This window comes from Heteronotia binoei, chromosome 6, assembly GCF_032191835.1.
Source record: "Heteronotia binoei isolate CCM8104 ecotype False Entrance Well chromosome 6, APGP_CSIRO_Hbin_v1, whole genome shotgun sequence".
NCBI classification, from domain to species: domain Eukaryota; kingdom Metazoa; phylum Chordata; class Lepidosauria; order Squamata; family Gekkonidae; genus Heteronotia; species Heteronotia binoei.
Genome location: NC_083228.1, coordinates 62,573,535 through 62,587,898, shown reverse-complemented (window position 1 = coordinate 62,587,898; position 14,364 = coordinate 62,573,535).

The window sequence follows — 14,364 nt, the reverse complement described above, 5'->3', positions numbered from 1 at the left end:
TTGTAGAATTCTGTGTGTTTTTAAAAGCCTGTATTTGGAGTCAGAAGCTTGAAATTAGGACCAAAGGGACAGGATTTTACACTAGTGTGGAAGTTTCATTCCTTGGTACTCAAAGCCAGTATGCAGCTATGGTTGCCAGCTACCTGGAGAAAAAATGTCTCTTTAATAGGTTAATATGTTATGAAAGCTTTACCTGCCCATTTCTACACAGTAAGCCTCTATTAAAGGGACAGAACATTTTTCTCCAGGTCTGTTGGCAATACTAACCCTTCTCCTGCTATTAGTGATGGTCTCCACTAGTCTTGTTCCTTTCTGCAGGGCTCAAGGAGCTTCTGTACTGGTCAAGTCTGAACTGCCCATGCATACACTTTGCATGGGCAGTTCAGACTTGACCACATTCACCTTTGGGGTTTAAAGGTGCTGAGACAACAAATCCATGTTAATGGATCCTAAGCAGAACTCTTAACTTGTATTACCTCTTGTCCCCATGTCTCTGGAGCCTATTCCATAAAGGCCTTGGGAAGAGATATTGCCCATGCTTTCTGTTCTCAAAGGGTGATTTTGTTTCTTAGAGCAAGTGCAGTGAACCTCTCCGGAAAGTTTACTGCCCTTCAATGGTCATACTTGCTAGAACTGGCTGAATTGAGGGCCTTTTTCGGCACAAGAGGAAGAGAAATATTTTTTTCATTTACATATCTGATGCTTGGACCTGCAAGTTCCACTGCAAAATCTTCACTATTGAGCATTTTTGTAGCTATTACTTTACATTTAATGTGTACCTAATTATAGCTTTATTGTCATTAAACTATTTTCTAGAGAGCTGAATCGCTCCCAGCTATTTGGAGATTAGCCAGCACAAAATGTTTTGACATTTTGTTAGCATTTCATCAACAATACCTCATCTATTCAATTCAAAAGACAGTTTCAAATGGTAGCCATTTTGGTCTGTAGTGGAACAGCTAGATTCAAATCCAATTGTGCCTTAAGAAACCAACAAGATTTTCAAGGTATAAGCTTTTGAGAGTCAAAATTCCCTTCATCAGATATCTTAATTCAAAAGGTTTCACTGAAGCTATTATGTATAGAATAGATCAATATTTGAAACGAAACAAGATCTAGGTAAAATTCTGAACGTACAAAATGGGAATGTTACCATAGTGAGCAACATAACAGATACCGATGTCTTGAAACAAAGGTGACTCTTGAATGTAATAGACTGTATGTGATTGGTCCCATATTAGCCAGCCATGGAGGTCTCTGGTGACAAGTCTGACTGCAAAACTCACAAGATAAGGCAAGAACAGCAAGCTTGGAGGGGTGATATTTCTTCTTTATTTTTTCAGCATGAATTCACCATTAATTAGAGCTGCTTGATTTGACAAGTGCCACAGAAATTCCAGTAACGAGATTGTGATATTTGACAAGGGGTTGATAAAAAGAGGATTGTAAAGAATAGGATTGTCTTTTCACATCAAATTGCATTGGTGGAGGGTGAGAAGCACATTAAATTCCAAATTCTGGGTTAGAAATTGATTTGCCATTTTCTTTGAAGGAAATATCTCACAAGAAACTATACAAGAAACTGAATAAGTGTAATATAGCAAGCAGCAAGCAAGTGCTAACTCCAAAGGGGAAAAAAACCACTATGGATTCCCTAACAATCAAGCACAAAGATCGCTGTGAGCTTTGCACAGACAAATAGACACTGCTGTCTCTGAGCTGACCCATGTCTGTGTTTTCTTCAAGGAAATTATCTGTGTGGTTTGGAAGATTACATGCAAGAGTTAGGATAGTTTATAATGTACAGTAATTAATCTATTCTGCAGGTGGTTGTTACTTAAAGCTTGGATATTGAAGGACTTCAGTATGGGAAAGGTGCCCTAGCTGTTGTCTCTGGTATCTGTGTCTCTCACGTTCCCTGCAAATCATATGTCTGTATGAGTTTTGCACTTAAAAAAATAAGAAGATACTGTGACAGAAGGGCCTATTTATTTACTGAATTTATGAATCGCCTAGTTTATTTATTTATTTCGATTTATATTCCACCCTACCCCACCGAAGCGGGGGGCTCTAGGCAATGTACATCATTATAAAAACAGTAAAACCATAAAAACAGTATCAGAACATCTAATACATTAATTGAAAACCAAGAGGCAAAATTTACAGTTTCTTCCCATTTTCGGCCTGTGGGCACCTCATGGATAAGGGGGAGAAGAATTAAGTCAATCAGAGAGGACAGAGAGCAAAGGAGGGTGCCAGCCATGATGTAAACTGTCGCTGCCCTCAAAACAAACACCTGGCAGAACATCTCTGCCTTACAGGCCCTGTAGAATTGACTTGTGCCACTGCGTTCTGGATCAACATATTACTGGGATTTAATGATGTCTTTTTAAAAATTCCTTGAAGCATTAGTACTTTTAAATTATGTACACATGCACCATTCCCTGTCTAGCTATCTTGTCCACCAGTCTGGGGACAAGATAGCTGGACTTATCCATCAATCTGCAATGGTAGATAAGATAGTTGGACAGGGAATGGTGTGTGTGTAAAATATACATATCTCCACACCTACTACTCCTCTGCGTATCACAATCAATCAAGCCTGCTATCGTCATTCATGTGCTATTGCCATTGACATTTGAAATTACCTTGGTAAAGTTTATATCGTCAGTACCTTGTGTTAGATTTTATGACACACATGGCCTGGCCCAACAAAGTGATGTTTATGTCATATCTGGCCTTTGTAACAAATGAGTTTGTGGCAGACTGGTCCTGGGTCTGCTAGCTGGTCCCGGCCCTGCTCACACCTTCCCGGTATGCTGACCTGTTCCACTTTGCTGCCTCAGGGTATTCGCTGTCACCACTGTCCCTGTCTGGGCTCTGGTTAGGTGGGACAGCCTCCTAACCTTCCTCTGGACTTGCTAAGAACCCTTCTTGGGGCTTCCTAGGAATCTTTGGGGTTCCCCTGGAGAGTTGGCAACCAGCTATTCCACCACTTTTCTCCACCCTAGGGATCCCCCAACTCACTCCTAGTGTTCCAAGCAGATGGGGGAGCTAGGTGGTATAGAGGGACTCCACTTTAAACAAACAAAATATTTATTTACAGTATATAACTATGTACAGGCATTTCAAAAAAGTGAACAGAAGAAATAAATCAAAATAGGAAGGAAAACGCTCCTTCTCTCAGTAATATGTTGATCCAGAATGCAGGCAGAATGCAGGCATCTAGTGCCTCTCCCCAAAATACCCCCCAAGTTTCAAAAAGCTTGGACCAGGGGGTCCAGTTCTATGAGCCCCAAAAGAAGGTCCCCCTATCCTTCATTATTTATTGAAGTGGACTTGGCAACCCTATGCCAGAGGGTTCCAGGACATTTAGTTCCTTCCATTCGTTAGCTGACTTTGAACTGGAAGATTTGGATGTAGTGGCCTTTTATGGGAGTTAATTCTGCAGGGTTCAAGCTGTCCTTACATGTGTTCCAGGGACAGTATATGTAAGAGATTATGTGTTGATTGTGTTCCATAAAACAATCTTGATGAAAGCCCCTCTGCAGGACAGCACAGGAGTGGGCATTTCATTGCAAAAGTAAAACACATGTACCTTGTATCCCATGTTCCCTCTAAACTGTGCTCTGGAATAGCCACTCAGCAACACAGGTAACCCGCTAAGCAGCAATATGGAGTCACACAGGTTCTTACACTGCCCGCTGCCCATTTTTTTAAATTTATATTTATTACTTTCAATTCTAACCCGCCCTCTCCGCAAGCGGACTCAGGGTGGCTGACAATCAATTTTAAGATTACAACAGTGATATTCTGCTCATGATGTGATCTGCTCCACTTAGTAGGGGGGAAAATTGGAACATTGCTTGTATCTGATCCCTTGCTAATACCAAGAACCAAAACTGAGTCACCTTGCATTCCATATGCCTGGGGAGAAAGGTGGCCATATAAATATTTTAACTAAATAAATAAAAAGGTGCTTAGTTCTAACTCTTGTTCTCTGTATAGTGCTGAATATCACCCATCTGTTTGTCAATTGCATTTAATCTTGTACAACAATGACAACAGTCAAATCTGGCTATAAAATCTAGTAATACTCTTTTTCCAGCATCTTCTATTCAATTTTTTTGGTCTGCAATGAGAAGATAGCATTATGCTTTACACATTTGTAGGAGTCTGTCCAAATGCCCTTTATTCACTACAGCAATTCCTGTTACACCAGCTGTCTGTCTCCCCATAAGCTTCCTGTAGGCTGTAGCTTGTTGATCAGGGCCCTGCATTTGGCAAGATATCGACCTGTTGCAGTAGCATCCATGTCCACAAAGTCCTTTTCTTCCGGGACATTTAGTTCCTTCCATCTGTTAGCTGGCTTTGAACTGGAAGATTTGGATGTAGTGGCCTTTTATGGGAGTTAATTCTGCAGGGTTCAAGCTGTCCTTACATGTGTTCCAGGGACAATATATGTAAGAGATTATGTGCTTCAAGGACATTAACTCGACTCTTTACTTATTAATGAAAGCATTTTTGATCATGTATTTGCATATGAAACATTTGACAGCTACAAGGAATGGAAGAGTGTCCAAACACTCAGAATCATTTGGTGGCCATCGGTGATAAAGAATATACAAAGATTTAAATGGACTCAAAATGTTATTCCCCATGGAGACACAATTTTGCATATTGAATGGGAACATCCTGCTTGCTGGTAAGTTTGTCTTCTAGTCATTAAAGTTACAGCCATTATTAAAACAATTTTCTGTCTCTGAAAAGGCAGGGTGGTAATATTCTGAGTATATGGCTGGGATGGAGGAAAGGAAGGAAAGGTCCCCTGTGCAAGCACCAGTCGTTTCCGACTCTGTAATAAATCCCCATAGATGATTTGGGACTTCTAACTCACCATAGCTGTTCAACATGTTGTCTAAAATAAAATTCCCCACATTTACAGGTATCAGCTAGTCTTCTTGAAACAGTGTTCTTTTTTCATTAAATTTGATTTTGATATAAATTTTTCATCCTGTACTTTCACTAAACATCCTATTTGGCCAGTTCATCCTTACACACCATTTTATTTTATTTTATTTTATTTTAATTCATAGAATCAGAGTTGGAAGGGACCCCCAGGGTCATCAAGTCCAACTCAATTATTGGATCTTGCTTAACCTTTTAACAAACTCTGACCTCTCTCCTCATCCACATCTGTGTAACAAACAGCCACATCCATTCCGGTCTGTTTGAGACATTCCAGTCCCTCACATCTGAATGATTTATAACAGGTCTGTCTCTGCTGCAACTTCCCCCTTTCCCCATGTGTAACTTTAATTATAAAGGCATATGCAAAATGACTGTGCATTCTAAATCCGATGAAATGTGGTCTGACTCGTGAAAGCTTATGCTGAAACATAATTTAGTTAATCTTCAAGGTGCCACAAGACTCCTCTTTATCAGATTATAAGAGTTTCCTCAAACCAATGAAGAAAAAGCTTTACCTTGAAGTTACATACAGCCCCCAGAAGTCTATATCTAACTTTATACTCAGGTATTATGCTCCATGGTGCAGAGTGGTAAAGCTGCAGTACTGCACTCCTAAGCTCTGTTCACGACCTGAGTTCAATCCCAGCAGAAGCTGGGTTCAGGTAGCTAGCCCGAGGTTGACTCAGCCTTCCATCCTTCTGAGGTCGGTAAAATGATTACCCAGCTTGCTGGGGGGGAAAGTGTAGATGACTGGGGAAGGCAATGACAAACCACCCTGTAAAAAGTCTGCTGCAAAAACATGAAAAATCTGCAATGGTTCTCAATTCTAAAGACAGGGGTTTTTTTGTAGCAGGAACTCCTTTGCATATTAGGCCACACACCCCAGATGCAGCCAATCCTCTTGGAGTTTACAGTAGGCCCTGTACTAAGAGCCCTGTTAGCTCCTGGAGGATTGGCTACATCAGGGGGGCCTAATATGCAAAGGAGTTCCTGCTACAAAAAAGCCCTGTCTAAAGACATTTACCATGTTAGTCTGTCACACCCCTCCCCCCACAAAGAAAAGCTCCATGGTATCTTTAAGACCACCACAATTTATTCCAGTTTAACTTTATATGAGCCAGATACATTTTGGATCATCTAAGGAAATTCAACAAAAGCTTTGCTAGAATAAAATGCTTTGCTCCAGGTGTCCCTAGACCTCTACCATGACATGGTCACTGAATGTAAATGCAGGCTTTATTTCATCTGTAGTGAATGATAGGCCACCTCCATAGGATCACTCTTTATCAAAAGAAGGAAACTAGAGGATACTGTCATCAATAAGTTAAGCTTTTATTCATAGAGGGAAATGGTGACAACTGCACAAATTACATTCAGAGTTTTTTAGATCAATCTAGTGCCAAGTTACCCCTAGCTACTGCTTTGGATCTAAATTCAGGGGCATTCTGACTATGAAATACAACACTAACCAATATCTGTTGTTAGGCAAGAGTGTAACCATCGAGCTTATTAAACATGAATGAACTAATCAGACAAATTCAATGGCTGTGCATGAGCATCTCATTAATGTTTCAGTAAGGAGCACTGAGAGAGATAAAGTAGGTTATATTAGATTTAGGAATAATGGATGTGCTTCAGTTCAGAAGCAGAGTAACTTAAGGACCTTCTAGAAAACACATTGGCTTGGAGACAACATCAGAGACACCATCAATTACATTTGGCTGCTGCTTGTACATCTCTACAGTGCAATCCTATGAAGAATCAATCCAGTTGAAACCCCCTGAAATCAATGGTGTATTATGCTGTCTGCAATATCCCTTGGCTTGTTGTTTTTATAGTAATAATTTATTATTTTAATTGTAAGCTGTTTCAAGCAGGACTCTGAAGAGATGGAATAGAAATCTCCAAAATAAATACATCTCCTAAATAAATGGGTTTAGAATCTAAGCCTTAGATGGAAGTAAATCTGCATAGGATTATACCATAAATCCTGTGACACAACATTTTCAAACGTTTCAAATGCATTATAGTGTTCTTACATATAGTACTACAATAGTAATTCTCAGGACCTACCATTGTTCAGCTCAGAAGCCTGATTTCCAGTGCTAGGATGCTTCCCGGAAACAGAATAATGTTAATCAAGACGAGTACTATTTTTAAAACATTCATATCAATACCCTAACACAGGGGCTGCAATGTTTTACAATTGAAGAAATAAACTATGCCAAAATTCAGACCAAAACAAGTCTATTTGCATTACTGAAACTGTGTAGACATGTTGCTAATCAATGTGATGACAGAAAGTTCTGTCAAATCACAGCTGATTTATGGCAACCCTGTAGAATTTTCAAGGCAAGCAACATTCACAGGTGGTTTGCCTGCCTTTGCATCACAACCTTGGTATTCCTTGGAGATATCCCATCCATTTACCAGCCAGGGCTGACCTTGCTCAACTTCCAAGAAATGAGATTCGGGCTAGCCTGGGCTATCCAGGTCAGGAATAATCAATGTACAATTCCTAGATTTTGTTTTAATGAATGTTTTACTGAAAGTTGACCATATAATAAAGCTATCTATAAAGTTTTTGCAGCTGAAACACTGGTTCTTGCAAATTCTTTATTATGAAACAGCACACATGAGATCTCACAACTACTAATAAATATACAGAAGAGCACCACCCATAATTATTTTAGTGTTGCTGGCATAAACCTGGATTATTAATATCTCTATCATTTCTTTTCCATTAATACGTCTCCAAGAAGCTCATCAGTTCCATAACTTTTTTTTTTGCCAGCCAACCACACACTGGTTTTTCTGGCTTCCCACCTAGTTTTCAAATACAGCTTAATTTGGAGGTTTGATTTTCTTTTTTAACAAAGCTGTATTTGGTTTTGTACTGAGCCACATTCAGCAGTACGGCCACAAGTTGTTGATCAGTATTCTAACTAGTCCTAACATCAAGAACAAGGAGACATGTATCTAAGTGAGTATGGAGACCTTTCTCAAGTGGGTTGATCCCAGCACTGTATGCATATCTCATTATCAAAATGGGCTCTTTGGGAAAGAACAGTAGCCAAAAAAGGATAAAGGTAGTCCCCTTTGCAAGTACCAGTAATTTCCAACTCTGGGGTGACGTTGCATCATGACGTTTTCATGGCAGACTTTTTTACAGGGTGGTTTGCCATTGCCTTCCCCAGTCATCTTCACTTTCACCCCAGCAAGCTGGGTACTCATTTTACCAACCTCAGGAAGATGGAAGGCTGAGTCAGCCTTGAGCAGGCTACCTAACCCAGTTTCTGCTGAGATTGAACTCAGGTCGTGAGCAGAGCTTGGACTGCAATGCTCTGCAATACTGGATTACCACTCTACACCACAGGGCTCTGGATGCATATCCAAATGGGCTCTTTGGAACAGTAGCTACAAATGCATATATTTTTCACCATGCACTGCAGTGTGTATGCGGTCATTATGGAATTACATGCAACAGGGCCTTTTCCAATGTGATGCTGCAGTTCTGAAACATTCTTTTTTTCCTAGAAAGTTTGATGAGCTGATTTTCTCCTTACTTTTAAGGCAGTTTCCCTTATTAGACCCTGATCTTTTAAAAATTGTGGCACCTGATGCATTTACTGCTGCTTTCTTGAGGAAACTATTTATTGACTTAATTGATACCCTGCCTATGGCAACCCTTGTCTACGCACTTAGAATGCCTACTACTCTCTATAACTCCTCTCTTAGGTTCTGGGTTGCAAGTAGTTCAGGATGCCACATTTCCACCCTTCTTGTCTCCTTTAAAATACAGAGATGGCCTGGACCATGTTCCCTCGCAGGTCCTTCTCTCATTCAAAGGGACATCAGCAGACACAGTTAACCAGCCCCCTTTAGTAACAGGCCCTCAGAGAGTTATCGGGGGTTGGGGCTCACTGTTCCAGTCACACCCTACAATTTTTCTATAAGAAATATGTAGACTGAGATAGTGTGTGTTTGTTTCTTTCCCTTAGAGACACAGCCTATAGGGTTAAAGAAAACAGGAAGCTTTATTTATGATATTAGCACAATAGTGAAGAAAGTAAAGTTACAATGTTTCACTTCCTTTGAGCTTGGACTGTGGTCTTGTTTCCATGACTGGGACCCTTTGGTTACAAACTGACTATTTTCAGCCCACTCTAAGCAACTTTTCTTCACAGTTGCAGACAAACATTCAGCTTTTCCCTCTCTACTCAGCAGCAGCCAACTCCCAGCTGCTGTTCTTAACTGCTGTTTTCCAACTGTCTCTTCAGCATTCTGTCAGTTCTCATTGGTCACTCTTAGGGAGAGGTGGAACCTACCCTGTCACTAGGGTTGCCAAGTCCAATTCAAGAAATATCTGGGGACTCTGGGGGCGGAGCCAGGAGCAAGGGTGTGACAAGCATCATTGAACTCCAAGGGAGTTCTGGTCATCACATTTAAAGGGACAGCACACCTTTTTAAATGCCTTTCTTCCATAGGAAATAATGAAGAATCGGGGCACCATCTTTTGGGGCTTATAGAATTGGACCCCCTGGTCCAATCGTTTTGAAACTTGGGGAGAGGTATTTTGGGGAGAGGCACTAGATGCTATACTAAAAATTTGGTGCCTCTACCTCAAAACATAGCCCCCCCCCGAGCCCCCAATACCCACGGATCAATTCCCCATTATTCCCTATGGGAATCATTCTCCATAGGGAATAATAGAGTGCCCAGTAGACATTTCCCTCCCCCCCACGCTTTCTAAAGCGGGGGGGAGGGCCTCCAAAACAGGGAATCCCCTGCCCCTCCCTCTCTCACACACACAAATACTTACTGGGTCTTGTTCCTGCAGAACTTTACTTGATCTGAAAACGAAAGCAAAATAAAGGGAGGGGCCGTTCTCCGAAGCCCTTCCTGTTTCCTGCTTCCTGCTCAGCCTTAAAGGCACATATTTTAAAAACGGACCTGCAGGAGCTCTAAAACTACATGGTGACTCTGGGGGGCGGGGCTTTTCCTGCCAGCCAGCTGGCTGGGGGCGGGGAGAAGCCTGTAAAAATGGGGGATCCCCCACTGGGACCTGGGGATTGGGAAGCCTACCTGTCACACTGCCTTTCTCCCCAGTGGGGACCATATCCAGATTAACCTTGTCCACCTCTCCTTATTTTACCTCATAACAACCCTTTGAGCTAAGTTAGGCAATGTGTGTGACTGGCCCAATGTCATGCAGTAGGCTTCAACAGCAGAGTGGAGATCTGAATCTGACTCTCCCATATCCTACCTAGTCCAACATGCTAACCACTACATTTTGTTGCCTACTGGTCTTTATGTCATTTGTTTTTACCATTTCATTTTATACTCAGATAGATAGATGATTGATAGATAAATAGACAGACAGACAAATAGATATGTTTTCATGTATAAACCATGCCAGACACATGCTTCGGTAAAACAAAAAAAAAAGGTGGGGGGAGGAACATATAATAAATATGCACCACTGAGAGATATTGAGAAGTGCTATATTGTTCTAGCGCTATAGCATTAAACTTAGAATGTTCCTCCGAGAAGATTTTTATTTCCTTAGATGATATATCCCCTTTCCCTTGGCCTGAATTGGAGTTTCATCTCACTACACAACAACCTTGTCAAATCTGATTTCCAGTTCTTTTGTCTATGTAAAATTCCTTTCAGCATAAGCTGAGACTCAGACTCTCATTCTTCAACTAAATTCTTCCTCAAAGCAGATTTTCAACTGTCCTCTCAAATCAGGAATCTGTCAGAATGTCCATTCTCCCTCAGCAGCCAGCTAATAAATATTTCTGCCTTTAGCTGAAACTGACCAATCAGAGTTCTTGGAGTAGCCTGCACTCAAAGCTCTGCATTTTTGAGATTTAGCTCTTCACCTTCCAGTACTATGATAAGCATTTTGAAGCCTGTTTAAGGGCTCTCCGTCACACCACATACGATAAGTTTATATAATACTTTTTTAAAAAATCCAGTGGAAGAAAATTTCACCACAGTTCTTATTTTCCAAGAATAGCAAATGGTCTATAGGATGCTGCTTCCCCTAATGAGCAATATCCGGCCATTTCCAGAGGAGTTATTTGGTCTGGGTTCAATGTGGTTGGAAAGTGGATTGTTTTCCTGCAGAACTGCAGTGCCGTCATTTTGGCACTGACCTTTACAGCAGACCTAGTAAAGTGCAGTGGCATTTCAGCAATTCATGGGATGCAATATTGTCCTCAGTCAAAGAAGACTGTGGAAGCTGGTAGATCCTAGGACAATTGGCAAAAAAAATATGTATTGATTTCTTTTTCAAGTTTGTAAAATGGGACAAATAACAGGATGATCTTGTATTCTTTGCTTGGACAACTTGACATTAGGAACATTCAAAGATTTGGTATTACCTTTTTTTCCTGCTTGGGATTAGAATATCCAACATTTCCCTCTGCCATTATCCATTCCACATATAATAGAAAATGAAGCTGAAGCCATACAAAAATGAGCCACTTAACATTAATGCACACTCACAGATTTCCATTAACATGTCTTCAGTAAATAAACAGCAATTCAGAGTAATTTCCTTCTGCAGCTGCGGTCCATTAGCAACACTTTAGAGAAGACTAAATTCCAATGACTGCCAGTAGAGAGACAAACGTGTATCAAGAAATACCATTCTCTCTTCAGCACCACAGGCATCCTAAGCAGAATGATGGACTAAAAATAAGGCCAGCTGATTTAATATGTAATGAAATTTCTTACCATGTAAAAGACAAGTATAAAATATTGAGTAATGCTGCCAGATGATTTTACTAGCCAGATTCTCAGTGGAAAGAGACTTAATAATACTCTACAGTGGCATACAGATGTCAGCCACAATTCATATTGTAGTCGTGCAAGCAAGGATGAAATGGCAACTTCCTACAACACACATTTTGCCGTGTTGCTGTTCTATCAGCCTTTGCAAGGAGAGGCAAACACTATAGTATACTTACCAGCCTGAGTATGTTTCATGTTGTGAAAGACGAGTCCAAAATGAAAGCCAGTCTAATTTAGTGACTATACTTCAACTGCTGAAGTGCAAAATTTTGTCCATATACACATGAAACTGCTTGCTGCTAAGACCATTGTCCTGTCAGGGGTTAGCAGCACTGTCTACTATGACTAGTAGCTTCCTGGCAGGGTCTCATAGGGAGGTCTTTCATATCACCTCCTAGTTAATTCTTTAAACTGGAGATGTCAGGGATTGAACCACGACCTCCTGTGCAAAGCAGATACTGAGCCACAACCTTTCCTCAAGGAGATGCAATAAGTAAAAGACCCAATGCATTTGGCTAGCCTTTAAATGGATGGCCTTGCCCAAGTCATCATCTCAGTCTCAGTTCCCATCTGCAAAATGAAAATCATCATAGGGCAGAACCTGTGAAGATGGCAAAAAGCTCTACTGAACTCCTAGTTTTGGGTGCACGCTTCCTGTACAAGTTTAGCTCTACTTCATGAGGGCAACAAACTTATAAAAGTGCTTCAAGGCACAACAAGCCAGCATGTTACTTAACCCTTGGTTGTTTCAAGGAAAAGAGAAATATCAGGTTAACCAAAATATGCTAACGGTTACATTGTCATATTGTCTATCAGGATTGTCTTGTTTGCAGGGCAATCCTTCTAAGCCCACTGACTTCTATGAATTTAGAAAGGGTCAACTCTGCTTATGATAGCACTGCCACTGTACTATATATATTCAGTAACATTAAACATTTCCCATTAGATCTTGCTTCCATTGTAGCTCATGGCACTTCTTGTCTCCACTTCTGCACCTTAACTCTTTCATCATGCCAGGATTCCTAAACATTCATCTGCTGGGGAAGAAATGGCACTTTTGTGTCAAATGTCAGCTTACTTTAGGATATATTTTGCAGCTTTCAGTATTAAGATCCTGAATTAATACAAAGCTGGATATTTGCTCAGAGCTTTCTGGAAAAAAACGAAGCCTTAGATTAGGGTGGGGACCGTCCGGTCCTCGGGCTGTTTATGGTCCTCAAGATCACTTGGTCTGGCCCTTGGGGATTGCTGGGCTGAGCCGAGCCATGTGGCAGCCTCTACAAAAAAAGCCCTGGACCTAGGCATTTGCCTAGGGCAGTGGGCTGTGTGTGTGTGTGTGTGCCAAATTAGGCTCTCCCCACATGACTTCAAATAGAAAAACAATAATTTGTATTAATTTTGCTGGCCTGAATCATTCTCCCTTGGTGGAGCACCATTTTTTAAGTTGATAATTTTGTATGGCCTGTGAATTATGTTACAAATATCCAAATGGTCCTTGGCAGAAAAAAGATTCCCCACCCCTGCCTTAGATCCTGACAATATCATACAGCAGACATTATGTTGAACTGATTTCTTCCATTATGATTACCAAACCCTCCAACCCTTAAAGCAACTTCTGCCACCTGGAAAAGAACTTTGTAACCCTGAGGGTGCGTTTTGTGCACTAGCTGAAGGAAATGAATGACTAAGACCAGGCTGAGGAGAAGCATGCCCTAGGTATTCATCTTGAATGGACTCTGAAAAAGCAGTTAAGATTTATGGTCTGAACAACTGGTCAGTGTCATATAATTCTTTTCAGTCATGCAGCAGAAGCGCAACTGCTATCAAAATGATGGCTAACAGAAAAGGAGAAGCAACAGCTTTCCAAGTCAATTTGTTAGAAAGCAGGGGGTGCCTCTATGCTCAGAGTGCATAGATATTCCTTTTGTTTTTTCTCATCAATTTCACTTCTACTATATAACTAATATTCCTTAACAATTTGTTTAATATCTTTTAAAAGATGTTTCTGATTCCCTTCGTTGTCTTTCAGAACATTTATCAACCTTTTTTCCTGCTCCTTCCAAATTTTATATGCTAATCACCTTCCTGGTTTATTTGCATTTTCAAAAAATTGTTGACTTGCAAATCTCATTTTCTTTTCCATTTCATCCAAGTATATCACATGTATTTTACGTTGTAACATCCTTATTTCATTTTTTATCTCTTTCATCTTAGGCTTTTCCTTTAACTGTTTCTCTCTATAGTTCAATATGTTTGTCAATTCTTTCATTTTCTTATTTTTTCCCCGATTTTGGATGGCATTATATTTTATAGCCAGGCCCCTAAAAAAGGCTTTACTTGTCTCCCAAACTATTTTTGGAGACATATTCTGGCTATTAATTTGAAAAAACCATTTCATTTCTTGCTCAGCATGCTCCACAAACTGCTTATTCCTTATTAACACAGGATTCATCCTCCATCCAAAAGTCTTCCTTCTTTCTTTCAGACCAACCATTATTGGATTATGATCTGCAAACGTATTAGGTGATATCTCAGTTTCTTCCAAATTTCTCATTAATCCCACCGACATCCAGCAGATATCAATGCATG